Source organism: Astatotilapia calliptera, chromosome 18, assembly GCF_964374335.1.
Source record: "Astatotilapia calliptera chromosome 18, fAstCal68.1, whole genome shotgun sequence".
NCBI lineage: Eukaryota > Metazoa > Chordata > Actinopteri > Cichliformes > Cichlidae > Astatotilapia > Astatotilapia calliptera.
In genome coordinates, this window is record NC_137439.1 from 27,196,994 (window position 1) to 27,211,136 (window position 14,143).

Here is a 14,143-nt window from a genome sequence, read left to right on the forward strand (position 1 = left end):
ATTTCTGTTAAGATCAAAAGTTGGTGAACTTGGAAAAAAAATGTAAAATTCCTTTGTGCTTGCAAATTGTTAAAATATTCAGCTAAAAAAACAAATAAACTGTGAACACATTTTCTTGGCCTTACAGTTTTCTTCTTCAATAAACACAACTATTTGAGTTTTGCTTAATTATTCACATTGAGGTGTAGTAGAGGTGAGTGGACTCATCCAAATATCACTAGTATCGATACCAACACTGTTATTGGTATTGGACTGATAGTAACACTAAGTATGTAGCCCACTGAAGTGTGTTAAATGATTTAAAATAAAAATTAACCTCAAATGTGCAATGTAAAAAATGCCTATTTTATTTATAGCCTATGGAATATTTAAATGACCGAAGTCGAAAAACAAAGTTTTAAAATAGAAAAATTATATATTTTAAACTGAAGCATGTAAAAGATCCTCGATGGCGTAGAAAGATAAAGTAAAGCTGGAAATTGGCTGAATATGTTCCATTTAAATGTAAATTTGCAAAGTCTGACTTTATGCAACTTAATAGTTAATAAGTATTCATGTCAATGATTAATTAGTTTTTCGTTTCTTTTTTGTCTGTATTAAAGCCCATTCATTTAGTGTCCTTTTTCAAAATGATCCCGTAAACACAAAAAGCTGCTGTGACACAATTTGACCGGAAGATGGACACAAAGTAAAGAAATCGTTAGTGCATCATTTGGCATTTGTGCTTTTTCCAGCGTGTTCAGGCAGGTGAATCTAATTCAAATCGGACCGTCAGCGGCTCGTAAACGTTTTATTCTCAATGACTTTCGGAATAACGTACGTCCGAAAAAGATTTTTTTGTTATAAATGAGCTGATTTGTCATAAAAACCTATCATCTATGTTAGTTCACAGAGTGCGTTCACCACCACCAAATCATAGCGCATTCTTCTAATGACTTGGGCAGCTTTTAATTGTATCAGGGTATAAAATCAAGGGGAACAGGAGCTAGAGGTCCTACCTCATTCCCTATCCCTGTTGTTCTCTTTAAATACACCCAGTTGTTCTTTGTAGGAATCTCTGTAAGTGAAATATCTGAACACGTCCACAGAGGCTTCATTTCAGTTTGCAGAGACAACTGTCAGCAAGGTGGTAGCATGAAAAATCTAAATGGGAGAATATTTCTTTAAGAGTGGGCTGACAAAGTGAATGCGCAACAGAGATATGAGAAAATAAAAGACGTCTCACTTCGCTACTTATTCCTGCGGTGAAACAAACCAACCTACAAAAATGAAACACTATGTAGTGCTTTAGTAAAAAAGGGAAATGACTGGCAGATCGCTTGAAACATAACTTGATAGATAGATAGATAGATAGATAGATAGATAGATAGATCAGGCACTCCTCACTGTGCCTTTAGTGGCTCTGCCATTTTTAATTGTATGTCATAATAATGTAAAGCATGACTGTGTTATGAAGCGATACTTATCAGCTAATTAATGAGTGAGCAAGCAAGGTGACTATTTCCTCAGTTCTATAATTAAAATATCATGAATGAGACAGTTGACTAATTGGACCTTATTTATTTTTAATAAAGCCTTCCGTATTTTTGCATGTTTTTTTCATTTTAATATATATTTTAAATGCCTCCTTATGCAAATACAAATAAATTAAATAAATAAATACACATAAATTCAGATAAATGAAACAATGACTGCTCTTTAATGGAGTTATCCATCGGTAAACGTATAGAAGATCTTTGTGTTGTACAAGGACAGCGCAGAACCGACGCCAGCAGCCTCTGCATTCATACCCGGGCAGTATTTCGGATACTGCTGCTGTGTAAGCATTCAGCAAACTTTCATCAGCTTCATCCACTCCACAGGACAAGGAGCTCTCGGGGATGCCAGCACCTCTTCATTTGTAGAAAGTTTTTTGGAGGCCAAATCAATGAAATAATAGTAACATTAAAGAGAGGGCTACAGGAGCGTAAGGTGACAGGAACCGAGACTGACAGGTAGGTGCACTCATTAAACAGAAGTGACTAACAGAGTAGTAAACTTTACTTGCAGTCTTCATTTAGTTGTGGAAATGTTAGCGTCGCAGTTAAAGTTCAAGTACTTAGTTGTCAGACGGCCACTTGTCCAGGTCCTCAAATGCAACGCGAGCCGGTTAAATAGGCTTGGTGGCGGGAAGGAGGCAGCAGGTGAGAGCTGCTGTGAGTCTCTGTTGTGAAAGCCCGGAGCACTTTAGTTGCAACAACGCAGGTCACAGAGGGGGCCAACCTGACCAGCTTGTACATGTACGTGAGTTTTATATGCGGATAGCTGTCTCAGGGTCCGGGCAGAGGCTCAGGCGAGGAGGGCACCCAGGTGTGCTTAGTTAGCCTAACAGGTCCTCTTTACTGAAGCAAGTCACATGGAAGTATGAAAAAGGCAAAAGGTGATGTCAAGTGTCTATAAAATGTCTATTTTTCTTAAAGGTAGTGTGTTTCTATACGCGCACTTGACCTGTTTCTGCCTCTTTAACTTGCTTACACAGCGATACAAACATTTCTGTTTAGGCTCTGACTTGGATAAATACAGCACACCTGACCAGTGAAGGAGTCACGCAACACATGATATCAAAGCCTACACTCACTGCAAATGTATAATTACACAGTCCAGAATGAGGAGTCTGTGTAGGGATTTCAGCCAATGCATTCAAATAGTTAAATAAGATCCGCAAACATCCTCCAGCCCTTTGCTTGTATATAAGGCGCGCGGCAAATGAAAGGAAAAACCGTGATAAAGTGCCTTTAGTAAGTTGTTTCAGCTTTGATGCACATTGGCATTGATGCTCCTAAGAAGTGAAACACAATTCTTCCAAAAGATGTTCCATAATTTAGTGTTTTCATGACATCCATAGGTCCTTAAATCGTTTTACATTGATGGTCACATACAGCTCACTTTGATCTTAAGTGGGCCGAACCACTGATACACCCCTTTCAGTCAGTGTAAAGACCTTTGATTACACATTTAATCCCTGAGATATTTAAATATAAGACAAAGAAGTGCAATTTCAACAGCAGAGCATACATTTTTGACTTTTAACTGTATTTTCATCACTTTTCCTGCTGATAAATACATCTCTCATAGCCATTCTTACTAAAATAAAGTAATGAAGTAATAGGTATACAGAGCTGCCAGAACTTTTTCTTGAATTTTGCACATTTATTTCTTATGATTTAAGTGTGAGGAGCTGTGCTGACACATTTCCTTGATTTATTACAGCAGTACTTGTTTTCTACACGCTTAAACTCGGGGATTAAATGTGTAGAAAAAGTGAGATGCATGTTTGAACTTGTAATTCTTTTTCCTATATTAAGATATGAGGTAAAGGAGGCTTTCACTAGTCTGGCCCACTTAAGATCAAAGTGGGCTGTATGTGCCTTTGCTGGTACATAGTGAAAAAACAATAACACTTCTGTCATTATTTATCATTTATTTAATTACTTTGGTGTCATATGGACGTCACCGGGGATGTCTTTATCCTTATCTTTAGTAGGAAAAGCTGTAAAACCCATGAAAATACAGTTACAATTTTATGCCCTCCTTCACATTACCGAAAGCTATCCAGTGGGCCAGATTCGTGTCTTCTTTGTTGGGCCAATTCTGGCCTCCGGGCCTTAGGTTTGACACCCCTGCCTAAAATCATTCATTGCCACCTCATACCATACGGATGGTTGTCTTGTCATCCCATCAAGACAGAACAGTTTCATTATGGGATGTTGAAACGGCTTCTCTCGTCTCGTCAATCAAACCAACCCTTAAGAGTAAAAAAGAAAAAATGCATTGAACTTCACAGAGTGAAACTATGCAGCTCAGCCTCAGCTCTTGTTCCCACTTGCTGTACATTATCTTCCCGTCTTCCGCTTCTTTCTCTCACCCACATGCGTGCACACATGATGAACCCCGGTGTCGGATAGGAGGCCTGAGGGCAGCGGAACAAAGCTCGCTAGCCTCTGCACTGTAAATCTAACCTCAGCTGACCCGGCCTCTGCATACCACAAAACACATACACGCGATACCTCCATTATGTGTCCTTTCACTGCAGATGCACTCTGTAGGCTTCATGTCTGCACTGCTCACACACGCCTGTCACATCGCACACATTCTGCTGTAATAGCTGTCATTATCTTTGTAGCCTGTGAGGAGGGTTTATAGCTTTATGCTTAGCATTATGCAAGGCATTTGCACATAAGTGATTTTTTTTTTTTTTTTTTAGTGGCCAATTGATTTTAATGGTTTGACAGTAAAATCAAAATGAGCCTCTGTCTGCTGACAAAGTCCTGGTCCTGTTTTGACATCTGTTATTGTTGTAATTGGATGTCACATCAATCATGAGTGTGAACTCTTATTTAATATACATCTGACTATAAAAACGCATTATCCTTTTTATGGTTTTTCTTATTTTCTCACAGGCGATATGTGAGTGATACATAAGACTGATAGCAATATCTGGGGATTTTTCTTTTTCTTTCAGACACATGAAACAGTTTTGCTAAAATTTGTTAGGGATTTAGTCCTTACTGAAATAATGTAACACAATTTAGGTTAAAAAATCAACTTGTCCTGTTGTCACGTATTACTTGTTTATGCACGGTCTAACTTCTTGTTCTAAACCTGCTGCCAACAGGGAAAAGTTCCCTCTGGTGGACAAACCACTAATAACATGTTTGAAGGGTGTTTCATTTTTTCTTTTTAAAATTTTCATTCATTCGCTGGTAAATGAAAATTTATCAGAAAAAAACCATATTAAAATGTTCAGTTTCCAGTTAGCCAAGAAGCTAGACTTCAGACTGGCCTGGATGCTTTGGCTGTGACTACATCCTGTTTGCGGCAGGCAGCCAGTCAGAATAAAGGTGACTCAAAAGGAGCGGCGATGGTGCGAAAACTGCTTCTTTTAGATCGTAGATGCATTTGTTCAACACGGAGAAGATTAGAGTCACCCTTGCAGTTTCAGTCAGACTTCCTGTGGTACAACTGTTGCTTGATCAGTATAACTGTGGCCTTCACACATTATTATTATTATTATTATTATTATACAACAAGCTGGGGCAGCACGGTGGCAGGGTGGTTAGCACTGTTGCCGCACAGCAAGAAGGTCCTGAGTTCAATTCTACCATCAGGCCGGGGTCTTTCTGTGTGGAGTTTGCATGTTCTCCCCGTATTTGCGTGGGTTCACTCCGGGTACTCCGGCTTCCTCCCACCGTCCAAAGACATGCAACTTGTGGGGACAGGTTAATTGGATAATCCAAATTGCCACTAGGTTGAATGTGAGTGCGAATGGTTGTCTGTCCCTGTGTGTTGGCCCTGCGACAGACTGGCGACCTGTCCAGGGTGTACCCCGCCTCTCGCCCTATGACAGCTGGGATAGGCTCCAGCGACCCTGAAAAGGATAAGCGGATGGATGGATCGAACAAGCTGGGGCTCTCTTTTTTACCGACCGCATATGTGTAGCTTTACAACACACTGAGTCTGTTACTGCACATAGCACCTGTTTGATTCGTGTTGATGTGAAAGTTGAGGTTTTTCTGAAGGAGATGCACAGCTGATTGGGTATAAAAATCCAACTCCAGCTAGTTCTGTAAAGCCTTTCCATTAATACACCATGACTGGTGTTAACAGTATGGCTTGCACATTTTCCATAGCACTGCTCAGTGGTTGCTATTTGCAATTATAAGTGCAGTTGATTACAGTACACGTACTATAACATATTCAGTTACATTTGCATGAAGCAAAACCACATTAACTCCAAAAACTAAGTTTAAAAAAACAGTTATGCTTTAACACTATAATTTGCGTAGAGAAGATTATGATTCCTCGTATCTCCTGCCTGCACCTTGACCTCCTCACTCCTCTGGCTTAAATTTGGCTACAGCTGCTTTCACTTTTAACATGCTCAAACTTGCAGGCAACTCTGTAGCATCACACACTGTTTGAAGAAGATATTATCAAACCCTGGCTCCCACTGAGTGTACCTTTTTACTCTATGGTGTCACATATGTACGTGCTGTCACGTAAGTTGATATTGTTTTATGCTCTGCTGATGAGAAAGTCCTTGTGCTTTGCAGATCCACATGCTCTCAGCAGCTGATAAACTTAAATACTTTTTTCCTTTTAGTTTGCTTTTGTATCGTGTTGTGTTGTTATTTGTTAAGTTTCTCATCTAATTACTTTGAGGATGTTCTGTTAGTTACTAAACTAGTAGGACGTGGATGGCAGTCATATGACATGAATACCTTTAACTGACACAAAATCAGTCATGCTCTTCTCCCTCGGGGCTGATCTAGTAACAGACAGGACACATTTGTACAGCTGCCTGGGCGTAGAAATTGAAAGAACTAAAATTAACGTGGCTGGTCTCTCAAATGTGAGGTTTTGATGCCATTTACCTTATTTGTTTAATCCGTTTTTTGTTGGTACTAACTGATTTTAATGTATTCTGTATGTCAACTTGTTTTATGTTATTTTTATCGCATTTAATTCTCCTTACTCTAATTAGTGCACAGCATTTTGTGACCCCTTGTTTGTGAAAGGTGTTTTATAAATAAACAACACTTACTTATATTTGGTTATATATGGGCATTTGATGGGATGTTGTAAGTTACTATTTTTCAGGGTAGCTAATCAGAATATAGTTGCTTAACAGCAGAGGAGCCAAAACGGCTAGTTTCAGGCTTTGGAAGCGCTGACGAGCTGCATCTACATCAAGTATAAGAAAATGTATTGTGGTGGGAAACACTACACACCTCATTGTTCAATATTGTCACAATACGATATTATTGCAATTTGTGATATTTTATGATATGCTAAGTATAACATATATTGCAATTTATCGCCTCTTATCAACTGCAAATTATGTCCTCAAAGTTGAACTTTGTCAATATCGATTTTATCTAATAAAATAATGCTTTGTTGCAAAATGAGAAAGTGAAACCTACCGACACTGTCGCTGAAACCTGCCATAAATGTTGCCATAAGACAAAGTCTGCTATAGGTCTGCGATCAGTCTTTGATTGAACTAAGTCAAGTTGGCAATTACATGCAATCTGTTTCTGATAATAAAGCAATTAAGTTTGATAATTGGCCGACAATCACGTTTGCTGGTGTCTACATAGACAGAAATTCACATTTCACAGTTACAATTACACTTAGCAACCTTCCTGTTCTATAGGAGTATAACTGGAATACAACCAGATGGCAACCAGTTGATCCGAGTCCCCTAAAGTTGTGCTTTAAGACTCATTCAGACTAATGCCAACATGTTGATGTTGGCATTAGTCTGTATTTATAAATTAGATGGCAATTATTTGCAAACCTTTGATAATCTCTCTGAGAGTCCAAGGGTTGCTGTCCTATTTTCACTTGTGTGACTGAGTCATTACCTTGCTCTGAATAAGGAGATCATTTTGTCACGCTAAGTGTGGCCAGTGTTGTTTGGCTAATGTTGTTTAAGGATCTGAGCATGTGGTGAGCCTTTGCGTTCATAGTATGCACAGAATAATTTATTTAAAAAAAAATTGATATCAACATTTGGTGTCTCTGTAATGATACAATATCGCCACACAAAACACTATGCTGTATGGATATATGTATGTTTTTTCCCAACCCCTATGAATCATGCAAAGGTACTGTAATAGACCTCAAGACTAGAATTATGTGATTAAAAATAAGCATAATGGGTCCTGTTTAACCTTTAATTTGCCAGGTCAGAAGTAAGTGTTTATCTTAATTGCTAGTTCCAGGATGACATTCAAGTATAAAAAAATAATAAATTTAGTTTAATATTTAATTATGCAACGATTGTAGACGTAATTAAGCTGTAACTGATCTTGGCAGCATCCAGTTCCACGCTTTGTCACTGAACATCTGTGTGTATGTGTCAAAGAAACGCCTGCTTAATGACGTAACAAATTCACTGCTTGGACTGAAATCTCTACACGGGGTCTTGTCGACGTGTTTAAACTAATGATGTTTGCATTGAATCGGTCATCGCTGCTCAGAGACGGCATGGCTATGGAGGACTGGATGGGTAAAACAGATTAAGAGGAAGCTGTTGTCAGTACTGGCTCGATGCCGAGCGAGCAGTTAGTGCAGGAACGGTGCCAAATGTGTTCAGTGCCAGCTCCCTAACAGGATGTTGGAGTCTACATGGGTGTTGTGCCACCTTCCTGCATGAGGAATAAAAAATCTCAGTAAATACTTGATGACTCAGAGTAGCGCAAGGTGTAGTTTAGACTGCATGTCCGAGTCGGTAATTAAGAATGGCAGATGGGGATAAGATACTGAAGGCAGTGAGCCAGAAGTTTTCTGCAGGGAGGTGTTTCAAGTCAGCTTGATTGTTCAGCAGTTTCTCAGCTCACAGACAACAAAGCTTGTTGAATTTGAATTGTTCCATTTCTTTTTTCAATCATATGACTTTTATAGTGACTGCTGCTAAAGGGTAACACTGTCATCGCAAACAGAAAAAGCAGAATTGGTGTGAAAGTATTTAGTAGCAAAAGTGCGTCACATCTTAGTCTAATATGCCAGAAATGAGGAACACATGAAAACTGAAATGCGTTTTTTTTTTTTTTTTCTTCAGTAATCATGGGGTATGCAGTTTGTTGTTAGTCTGGTTCTCATATACTGTCCTGGTGCTGTAACGTACTCCACTGTTAATAGATTAATGTTAGCATTAGACAGGGGTAGGTGTGAGGGATGTTGAAAGTGAGTTGAATTTGGGCTCTTTATTATGCTTGTTAGTAACAAAGTACTAATGCCAATGTACAAGATGTTAGTCAGCAAAGGTAGCAGTCACTGTGGTTGTCTAAGTTGGTAAGTGTCCTGCAAAAGTTTGGACAGTAGCACAAATTGTGTTTCACTTTCACTACACTTTGCTGCTTTAGCACTTGAAGTACATCAGCTTTTCCTTGTCCACTTTTTAAGGACTGACCATGCAGAAAACACCTTTGACGATCCAGGACCAGTATGGTGACAATCTGCACATTTTCCAACATGGTGGAGGGCTATGTCAAAAGACCCGGAATCTAATTAATGTTAATTGACATTTTTAGGTTCATGGCCAGGAAAGTCCTCAGATGTTAATCTGATTGAGAATCTGTGGTCAGTCCTTGAAAAGTCGATGGAGAACCAGAAGCCCACAATTTGTGATCAACTTGGAGCGCTGTAGGGAAATGATTGCTATCAATCAGGGTTATGAAGAAGGGTCAACACTGTAAACACTGACTCTTTGGAAAAATTCCATTTATTTAAAAATTTTAAAAGTCTTTATAATCTAAAAGAAAATCCAAATCCAAATGACTGACTATTAATTCAGCCCATAAATAACAGAAATATTAAACATGAACATGCTTTAATCAGTTCTATTCATAGGGAGGAGACTGATTTACTATAGCATATGTTCCAAAACCCACTAAAGATATGTATGTGCGTGTGACAGCAATAGAGAGTATTGGGTTTCCTGTAGTGTCTCCTATAGCAAAGATAGAATGGTTTCAATACTCCAAACCCCTCATAGTGTTTCCTCTTCCTCACTGTCTGCCAGAGAAAGTGTTGCCCTCCCGTGTTGTATCACATGACCCCCAACTGCAGCTTAGCTCTGTCCAGAGGGAGTATATATGTCCAAGTGTGTGAGCTTTCCTGAAGCTTAATGAAATGAATAGCTTAATTTCATTTAAATTAAATTACATTTTAATGTAGTTTACATGAAGCTTGTATCAGGAGTATAATTACATTTTTAGGTTGTGTGTATATAAAAACTAAAGGCTTCTATTGTCAGTGTGTCAGAGTCTGTATAAATGATGCAGCTCAAAACACTTGTTTGGTGAGTGGTGACATTTTGACTTCATCAGTCGGGGGAGTCTGCATGAAAGAAAGGCTTTACTGTTGACAGTATAAAGCATGAATCAGCACTGACTCTGCTTTAAAAGGACAGGAGAAGCAGCGTTTCTATTCAGCCTGTCGAATCCCAGTTAATTATGAGCTTATGTAAAAACACAGAGTTATTAAATGGGAAGATTTATGTACTAAAGTTAAGTGCTACGACAACATTTTAGCTCATTTTTTCTGCTTACTTTTACATTCTGCTATTTAGTGCTTAACTATAACTAAGCTCGTAGAACAATTGTTTGTGCCTAAATGGATCAAAAGATTTGTTTCAATGGAGTCAGAAGTATTAACTTGATATACAATTTCATCCACAATGCTAACTTCCATTACATAAAATAAAAAATAAACCTTTTTCAAAACACTACCCAAAAATGATAGCTGCCTTAACTTGTGGTCAATCACATGTTCAACTCACCAGTTAGTCACTATCTCAGAATGTTTGAGTGATCGTTCTCGGGTCATAAGTCAAATTTTTATAAATGATTAAGAGTATTTAGCCATTCTAGCATTTCTAAGAAGATTTTAATAGGGTTAGCAGTAGAGCTACTTTGAACCAGACGCTGTCATCACTGTGCTAATAAATCACTGTGGAAAATGTCCAGGCTAGCAGGAATGATTTTGTTGTGTAACGTTCTAGTTTTGTGTTGACATGCTAACATTTGCTAACAGCTAATTTGAGTGTGTTACTTTTTCATGTATTTGGTTACAATGTAAGTTAAAATATCTGACCTAGTGATTTTAAAAAGACAAATTTCTGTCAGCTGTAAAAGTTACAAGGGTTTCTGTTTCAGGCAGTCATTAATTTGGTAACTTGAAGGTACAGTGTGTAAAAAATCACAGTTCAGCTTCAGTTCTGTTTTCTTACTGCTCCTAATTAGAGTGTGTTGTCCTAGTTACGGTGGCCGCTGTAGGACAAAAAAATAGAAATGTGATTTTTAGGATACTTAAGCCTGATATTAGCTTAGCTGGTATAATGTTAGCTTATAACCAGTTGCTGCTGTTTTTAACTGGCTTGTTGTTAGCTCTTTATACGGCGTACTACGTATGTACCCAGTCTCTAGATACATAAATAAAACGCTATTGGTACAGCAGGGACCAGTGTATTCAAGATGGTGGTGCAACATGGCAGCTTCCACAAACCAGCGGCCGCTCCTATGCATTTTTAATGGATTAATTCCAAGTTCATAACAATGCATCAATTTGTTGAAAGATGTAATTACACACTAAACAAAGTATATTTATAGGTACAATATCCAGTTTTTCTTTCGAATAATCTCAAAAAATTCTAACTGTACCTTCAAATCAACTTAAATTGACTGTCATTAAGTAGTGAACAGAAAACCTCTTTTGTTTATACTAGAAGCTTCTGTAGTTGGTCCTCTCACCTCAGTTAGGCACAAGAACTGCTGCTCTTGTGCATTTGTGATGTTATAAGTGGCCTCTGTGCTCGGCTGTGTGTGCGCAGTTTATTTCTGGCCGTTCCCGCACCCTCTAGAGACTGGGTGGTGGTTGTGTGACTTTATATGCCAGGGTGAGGGCCACAGCCATAAACTAGCTTCTCCCTGTTGCGTAACAAAAATGTAAAGTCCCCTGGGGTGGTGCGATGTTGCCCTCTGGCACTTTACAATTTTTTTTTTTGTCAATAGAAAAATGAGTGGCTAACTGTTTCAAGCCCCTGACACCAAAGATAAATAATTGACCTTCCCGTGGCTATTTATCACTTAAAAGCTGCCAGACTGTTGAGTGTGCGTATTTGTTTACAATTCACGCCTATGAGCTTGTATGTGGTTAGTGTGTGTTACTTTTCTGTTGCAGTGTCCACAGTTACATACGGGGTCTGTTTTCTCAGAGACAAAGGAGTTGCTTGTCGGGCGCATGCAGGCAAAAAGAATAGCCTGGTGTTCCTCCTCTGACACTGTAGGCTCCAGTCAGCTACTTTACTAGGTGGTGGGTGGACTGTGTCCTCATGTGTCTGTGTGAATCGCATTTTATTCATTCATACTGCCTTCTCCTGCAGAGGGCCCCTCTGGCATTCCTACCCCAGCCCCCAGACCTGGTCTGGAAAAATGCCAAGTCATGTCCAACATTGGAAGTTGCTTCCGGTAGTAGACTGCTCTAGGTATTGATTCAGCGGGGAAGAAGCTCATGCTTCTGTTTTGGAGTTCCATTAAATCATTTCTGATAGATCCAGAATTGTGCTCATTAGTATTTTTGCAGAGTCATTAAAAAAAGATCTAATTCGTCTGACCGCGTGCGGTGTTTTGCAATCAGGGAATGTTAACTCAGTTCAGGTTGGTGCCAGCACTCTGTTTGGTCATGTATGTGTGTGGGTGGATTTGTTGGAAAGAGTTTGACTTCAGCTTCACCTTAGAAGATGTTTCATTTTCAGTGAAATAGGCTTTCATTTTCTTAAAGTTTGTGCTGAGTGGTAATAAATGTGTTTTAAATTTGCCATTACATAAATCAAGTCAACCACAAAGTTGTCATTAAGTATTATGTTTTCAAAATTAAAACATAATGCTCCTGGGAAGGAAAATTCCTAATGTAAAGGTTTATTATTACCCACAAATGTAAAGTCTTGGCCCACATATAATTCCTCGTCATAGCTATAGTGATGAATTACTGTGGAGAGAGAGAGAGAGTGAGCTAGAGAGAGAGCTAGGTTGATGCTGGTGTCAAGGTTTGGATCCTTGGAAGGTAGAAATGTGTGGAAAGATCAGAAGTGACCACGTCAAAGGGACGGCTTAGGTTGGAGACAAAGTTAAACAGTTAAGGCTGAGATGGTCTGGACATGTGCAGAGGAGGGACAGGGGATATTGGCCAAAGGATGTTAAATATGAAGCTGCCTGGAGAGTACTAGGAGTAGGGTGAGATGGAGCCAAATGATCCGCTGTGACGACCACTAAAGGGAGCAGCCAAAAGAAGAACTGTGGAACCAGCTCTAGAGTGGACACAGGGCAGCGTAATGATGCAAAAACGAACTCGTCCTGAAATAAATTATTTGTTAGTTATGAAAGAACCTTTGTTTCATACCGTATACCTAGAAAATTTTAAGTAAGTAATTAAGTAATTTCCTGAGTTTTCACAACTCGGCTAACAACTCTTTCTGGCATCGCTACATTAGGGAGCTCTGAGGGTACACAAACATCCACGGTGCTAGTGCTAGTAACATTTCATGCAAATACAGCACATCTGCATTTAAGCAACATTCAGACTCTTTGTAATGCTTAATGAAGTCAAAACTTGTTGAAGCATATCCCTTTTTTTGTTTGTTTATATATTTTTTTAGGCTACTTCAGCAAGGAAAAAACTCCAAGGTCTGGTTTCGTCAATGGATGGAGATGAAATCATGTAGGGACGCACTAACCCTGCAGTGCCACAGAGTTGTAGCTCAGCATAATCTCACCTCAATGGATTGGGGCCCTCGTCTGTATGCGTTTGACCTTCTTTCGTCAACTTGAGAGAAGGATCTACAACGACAGAGCCAACACTGGAAAGAAAACCGTGTTTCTGTGGGTCAAATAGTGCAGGTAAGAAACTTCAGTGCACGTATTTGCTCGTACCTCCAGTATCTTAGACTATAGCACTATTGCAGTGCCCATTGCATTTGGGTGTGACTGTTTTTATGCCTAGTTTTCATCATAGTGTACATTGCTTCAACACTTCACATGTTTGTGTCTTTTTGACACACTGTGTCTGTGTGTATATGCTCACTATGCAAACATGAGGTCATGTCAAACATTGACTCTGCTTTGGTCACCAACTCATGGAGGTCTAAAATTGAACTATTCACCTTTTGAAAAGGATCAAATTCCTCAGATAATGTCATCAGTGGTCATAATGTTGATTTTAAGTGTGCGTGTGTGTTTTAGTTGAAGATAGATGTGGCTGACCATTTCCTGTTTCATAATGCTTTTGTTTGTGTAACCAAAAGGGATCGGTCACGTCCCAGCTTAGTTTGTTTTTCTGGTCGCAGCCACTGAATAAGAATTCTTAGCTGATGAGGTAGAGTTAGGAGGAAGTGAGAGTCACACTGGTGGCTTTAATAGAAACCCTTGTATTCCACTGCCACAAACACAGACCCACGCACAGGATGCCTGCCAGACACTCCCAAGCAGGTGTCTGCAGAACTCAGCAAAAAGAGAAATAATAATACTTCTTATGGTTGAGTTGTTCTTTGCTTTAATGAAAACAAGCCAAACAACTGGATGTTGCTGTCAGGTTTGGTGTT

At 39.1% G+C, this 14,143-nt stretch overlaps 1 protein-coding gene across 1 annotated transcript in view; it reads left to right on the top strand.

Moving 5' to 3' along the window:
* Positions 1-1,780: 1,780 nt before the first annotated feature.
* The window catches only part of tnk2b (tyrosine kinase, non-receptor, 2b), a 55,304-nt gene continuing 42,941 nt past the window's right edge, over positions 1,781-14,143 (top strand). Inside the window, exons 1-2 of the mRNA XM_026148707.2 lie at positions 1,781-1,994; positions 13,202-13,442. The gene's annotated coding sequence lies outside the window, so the exon portion shown is untranslated. The remainder of the gene's footprint in view (positions 1,995-13,201; positions 13,443-14,143) is intronic.